Genomic DNA, 6,702 nt, shown 5'->3' with positions numbered 1-6,702 from the left:
GAAACCTTTCAACATATCACATTAAGTAATCAATTCCATCTGATCAAGTAAGGGAGTCGTACCAAGTATTCAAACACCAATGATTTGATTCTAAGAAGAATGGAGTCAGCCATACGTACCTCGAAGAGCTTTTAGGAAGATTCCACATTTTTGAAGTTATCTTTATAGTCTATCATCGGCTAAACACACTCAATCAAGGCATTTAGTACACATATGGGCGTCTAGGAGTAATAAATTCATCGAGTCTTCCTTACCTAAATGGGTATGCTAGTCTTCATTTCAATTACGACTCGGAGTCATACCATTTTAATATTGAATCCATATATTAAACGTCTATATTTTTATATAAGGCTCATTCGGAATAGTCAAGCTTTACGAGTTCATCCGGGGTGACCCGGAGGATGAGAATTAGGAATTTTGAGCCGATTATACCTAAACTTACAGAATTCCATTTTTGAGAGCTAAAGTTTAGCCAACATACCTTGTTGAGCTTTCCTTAAATTACAACAATGCCCCGATACTTCTAGCGATAATAATCCGGATGGATGATAATCTAGTGGCTTGCTTCCTTGATTCTTGAAGATTTGAACAAGATTAGGTGATTTGGAGTGCTAGGTTCCCTCTTTCTCTCTCTGTATTGTTCTTTCCTCTCTCTAAAATCAGTAGAAAATGACCCCAAATGAAGCCCCTAAGCCTATTTATTAAAATGGGGTCGGGTCATGAAAATAGGAGGATTAACCCTCCGAATTCAGGTCTGCGGTCGCATAATGGACCACAGAATGGGTATGCTGGCCGAGACCAACATATTTCCCTGGAGAACCGGTAAGCATTAGCTCTCCCTGAAAAGGAGGTGATCCAGCCGCACCTTCCAGTACGGCTACCTTGTTACGACTTCACTCCAGATACTGTTACTTTCTCTCGAACCATAGTACTATTATTTGATTAGATCATCGAATCTTTTATTTCTCTTGAGATTTCTTCAATGTTCAGTTCTACACACGTCTTATTTTCCTGAACTCTTTCTTCTGTATCGAGGATCATCGAAATAAGCAAGAATACTATTTCGACGGAAAATACCATTGACGGGCGCCTATTCTCCACGAGAATTCTGATTGCGGATATGGTCGAATGGTAAAATTTCTCTTTGCCAAGGAGAAGATGCGGGTTCGATTCCCGCTATCCGCCCAAGATCCAAGATAAAGTAATTTTATTACTAAAACTGGGCTACACTGGTCCGATTTGCGATCGCAGATCAAAAATGCGATAGAAATGCGATCGCAGATTCGACACAGGATTGCATTTTTCCACCCTTTGGTAATTTGATCATAACTTTGTGTAGGAATGTCCAAATGACGAACGGTTTGAAGCGTTGAAAACTGGACTCGAAGACCTTTCATATGATAGGTTGTTCATCACATAAAACCTTATNNNATATATATATATATATACACTCGTTGAAAGTGAGGACTTGTGCAAACTCATTTGGAATTTTAGCCTATTATGAAATTTTCCAATTTGACTTAGACATAGGCCTTCCCTTGGACCCCAAATTTCTTACCATAAGACTTATACACTTATTTACCAACTCAAATTGATTCCCATCATGTTAATAGGACATGAGATATTATATTTAGCCTACTCGGCACCACGAAATCCTAAATTACATAGCGAGATTTTTCGGGGTCTTACATTCTCCCCCCCTTAGGATCATTCATCCTCGAATGAGGAGTAGAGTCCGCCCCAAACACTTTAACATAACATGTCTCTTTTCTAACCTACCTCAAGTCCCTAAATTTGACTAACTCCCAAATTTTTCAGAAATTTCGGCAGAGTCTCCTCTGTAACTAGGCCTAGCCACCTGCCAGAGAATCACCAAAACCATCCTAACAACACATCCTCTACAAGACAAAGCACCAAAATGTATATATCAACAATACTAATCTTACCATTAGAAGCACTACATTATCATAACGATACCTGGACATGAACTGCACATTTCTAAATCATAATACCCAAAAGGTACCTTTCAAGTCAAAACCAATTGTTATACAATCAAGTGAAAATATTTTATTTCCACAACACTCTCATCGTTCAATGTGGCCTCTCATACTTACAGACTTCGCCACAACACGTTCACGGAAACAATCTCCACTCCCAAACTTACCTAACAAGGATGACAAATAGATACCCTTCATAGGCTAACTATCCATTAACTTCTCTTTCAATAATTTCCACCGGAATGATGCACAAAGGATTTCCAACTACCTTCTTAGACATAGACATATGAAAACAGATAATACATGGAGAACAACTATGGGGAAACCACATACTCCTAGTGAAGCCTAATGTGAAATACACTTATGCAACCTTCATTATCAACTCACATAACATCTTCAGGGGAAAATATTGAGAATAACATGTTTACCCTCCTAAACTCTAAATCTCTAGGCGAACACTCACACTAAACCCTTGATGACCTTCAATAGTTAATCTAAGATATGCTATCATAAACTGACCATAAAAATTACCTATCGAATATATGTGATCACACTGTGAAGCTTCCTCTTTGACTTGTTTGAACCTTCAATACCCAATGGATTTAATACAATGAGGAACAACAGAGTTCAAGATCAGGCTGGAATTATTCAGGAATCCATTAATGTGCTGAGCAGAGTATTTCATGAGGTTATATGCTAATAAACACGAGGATTACTACTAACAATACTGACATGGTTAATCATTGGGACGACATCAATTATTAGACAAATGAAGCGTATGGGTAACTAGTACATTGGCAATAGGAACCATTAAGGAGGAATATTCAAGTACGTGACCCGGTCGTCTCCTGGAGTGTAGGGAAAGTCAGTTTATCAAGAATGAGAATACTATGGCACCTTGAATGCGATATGGGTTTCAAAATACATGAAGCTAAATTACACTCTTAACATTAACTTACACAAGAAATCTATGCCACAAGCCCGTGAGGATGAAAAGATGTTGAACACTTATGAGATTATCATATTTCAAATAGCTTAACCCTTCCCGATAATTGATCCTATATGAGAGAACTAAAGATACAACAACTTGTCTTCCAAATCAATATGCTCATGATATGTGCAAAAATCTAAAGGCATCTAAGCTCAACCTTTCACGAGTGAAACCACATAGCTAGGAACTCCTACCATAGGGATGAAATCATGTATTGGTTAGAGGGGTTCCAATGGTTAACATGATGCTCTGGGGAGAAAGACAAATAAAACTCCTATTCACCCAGGGGGTGGAATACCAAGGGTAGAAAAACTCCCCGCACATGATAATGACATAGTCAATGATTCCAGGAGTCGAGTGTGTAAAGACAATCGAACCCAATGAGAAAGTATAAAATAATCATAGAAGGTCTGCAGATGTTCATGATGAGTTCTCCATGGATTTGGACTTGAGAAGTACCTAGATGCTAATGAAAGACAGGACAACATAAGAAGTAGGCATTGTGCTATAATACCCCTAAAGGTGCATTTGGTCTTGACGGAGAGCCTATTAATGGTCCTTATGAGAAAGGAAGTGTTACAGTGACACAGACACATAGGAGGACATGTTCTCTCATGGTTATCGAACAAGTGTTGGGAAACTAGCCCAATGAATTCATTGACTAAAGAACACAATTAACATATGTGGTGGATGTATAAATAGAAGGTAAACGTTTGATACGAGTTGGACATGCTTCTGCTATATCAACTCCTAGACTGCAATACACAACCACGTCACGGGCACCACAATACTAGGAACAACGTGAGCTTCTTACTGAGGAATGATCTTAGTGGACATGAAAGTCATACTGAGATGGGCAAACAAAAGATCTTCCTATGACAGATTCGTAAAAATCTCAAATTTCTCAAAAGTTCTATATAGACAAGCGACCACTTCATTTGACATGTACACATATGATAAGAGGTGGGATATGCTCTTATGTTACTAGACAGTGAAAAGGTTTCATGATGATACTCGCAAGAGGGTAGAGTTACTATTCAAATCATAGAAGCCATATACACCAGTGACAAAAAGAGTGTCTCGAGAAGGATCGCAACACTGGGATGCTTTACATGGAACTTGGCACCACATAGGTAAACTTTACGACGGTGCATGTATAGGCACAAACGAGTAGATGTTGTCTATTTAAAGAAAAAATTTCTGTGAGGAATTCATCGGGAATAGTCCCTTGTTTAGAATTTAGGAAAAGAAAGTGGGAAGTAGCAATCCTAGAGTTATAACTCAATTCAAGGACATAATTATATAACTTAATTCCACAAAAGGGTGTAAATTAGAGAATTTGTGATAGAGTGGATTTACAAATAATACATCTCGTTCAAAGAGTAGGTGCATGCAATGTTTTATGATTTAGATTCTTGTTAAGACCATATCTATGCAGGCTCCCAATACAGGTGTACGTATATAATAAGGAAAAGTATGTGGCGTTCAGAATGATGTACTAATGGGTCACTTACTTGGTAACTCTAGATATGCAGGGCAGTGCCTTAACTGATGCACCCTGACTCCATATCTGTAACATATATTGGTAACATACTGATATACTACATGATTTGGTGGTGCAATGACATAAAATAGGAACAAAAGTACTCCCCTTAGCAACAAGTTCTACCAATCCCTCCATGGCTTGTTACATTCTCCTAACAAACTCTTGGGTAATCTCCCTCAGGCTCAATGGTGGGGTCATTCCCTCCTTACCGCTTCAAACTCGTGGATTATAGTATCAAGATTAGTCATCTTTGGAATAAGACATAGCAAGGAAATTAGCTCCCTATCTTGAGCTCTACTGCACGATCTGGAATATCAAAGAAGGGTGAAATTCCTAAATGTCCGAATAGCCTCCAACCTATAGATATGGTCGACAACACACCGATAAGAAGGACTCTACTAGACACAGCTCCGAGACATCCTAGGACACTTTAGAACCTTAGGCTCTGATACCAAGTTTGTCACGCCCCAAAAACCAAGGAGCGCGACCGGCGCTCAACCGAGTAAACCCGACTGAGCAAGCCTGTTAGGTTTAATTCTACCCAAATTAATTCATGAATAGAGAGGAGATGAGCTCCATTAATCATACCTTGTACATGTTTCATTAACACTTCCACATTAGTTCCATTAGCACTTTCAACCATAATGTCCAAAATACTACAATTTTTTTATAGTTATGTTGATGAAAGACATATTTTCCAAATACGAGTACTTCTAATTTAATTTCTAGTACAAAATACCACCCACGACATGTCTACAGAGCCTCTAAATACAACTGAAGAGTAATATGGAAATACCGGCAACAAGGCTCCGGCTATACCTCAAATGAATAATACACAATAACCAGGTGACACAGGACCCCAAAATGAAGAGGGAATCACCAAGTTAGCTGGGAGGAACATACCGCTATCTCTGATCGCTGCCGCCTACTATGGAAATACCTGCATCCATTAAAGATGCAGCGTCCCCGGCAAAAGGGACGTTAGTACTAGTATGTAAAGATAAAAATCATCTTTCAAAATAGAATAACTATACAAGGAAAGGAAAGGCACAAAAATGGCAAATTTCAATCGATTGTATCCAAATGTGCAATTGAAACATATTAATTAACTCCTTTCGTATTTGCTGAAGTATTGCATATTTTAGTTTGGGGAGATCTTTAGTACTGATAATACCACAAGTCACGATATCACTATTCACAATGCCATCGTACTCTTGGTACGGAGTCTGATCTCGGCCCGATCGGCTAAGCCACCTTATTTGAAGGTGTAACCACAATCACATTTTGTATCACAGTTTCCAACACGAATTACCACCATGTGTGCGGCATGGCGTCCGATCTCGGCCCGATCGGCTAAGCCGTCTTACCACGGTGCCGTGTGGTTCGACGTATCCATATTTACCAACAATATCATCCCAATATTCCACAATGCACCCTACACCGGCATGTGTAGTTTCGGGGTTAGGTTATTTCAACCTACCCTTCCTCGGTGACTATCGATCTCCCAAAAATATTGTTATATATGTACTTCTATTATATGGATTTGCACACAAAGGTAACACATATGCACATATAGGAATGCAATCATCTCAGGATCCTTCACGTTGTACAAGTCTTTATTAACATTTCCAACCTCTCACAATAGCAATATTTCCTTGGCTCTTTGGGCCTTTCACAAGTTTCCCTATTTATGGCACTATGGACGCATTTCACATTCCATACTTTCACTTCTTTTAAATTTCAAGGATCATCACCAATTACCAACGTATAACATATTTCATAAATCATATATCTCAAGTTCATTAGCAAATGAAACTATAAACACAAACATAACCAATTCAGTTAATTCCTCAGTTCACATTTCATTTCCATCATTAATTTCATAATTCTTGGCACTTGGGCTCATGTTACATTTGGAGTCTTTTCCCCTTTTTATTCGTTCAATAACACCATCTTCCATATTGACGGGAACCAACACGTAATGAATTGCACACATAATATAAGGAGCATGTAGGATCATAATTCACGTTTTCAAGTAGCATGGTGACATGGTAACACATAGAACAATTAGGGAACAGAAACCTTTCAACATATCACATTAAGTAATCAATTCCATCTGATCAAGTAAGGGAGTCGTACCAAGTATTCAAACACCAATGATTTGATTC

The 6,702-nt window shown here is 38.5% G+C and overlaps 1 non-coding gene across 1 annotated transcript; it reads left to right on the top strand.

Moving 5' to 3' along the window:
- The first annotated feature begins 1,114 nt into the window (after positions 1–1,114).
- TRNAG-GCC lies at positions 1,115–1,185 on the top strand. The gene has a single exon. It is a non-coding gene; the product is annotated as a tRNA-Gly (tRNA).
- Positions 1,186–6,702: the final 5,517 nt, after the last annotated feature.

This window comes from Nicotiana attenuata, unplaced genomic scaffold (assembly GCF_001879085.1).
Source record: "Nicotiana attenuata strain UT unplaced genomic scaffold, NIATTr2, whole genome shotgun sequence".
NCBI lineage: Eukaryota > Viridiplantae > Streptophyta > Magnoliopsida > Solanales > Solanaceae > Nicotiana > Nicotiana attenuata.
This window is presented reverse-complemented; position numbering and strand designations above follow the sequence as displayed.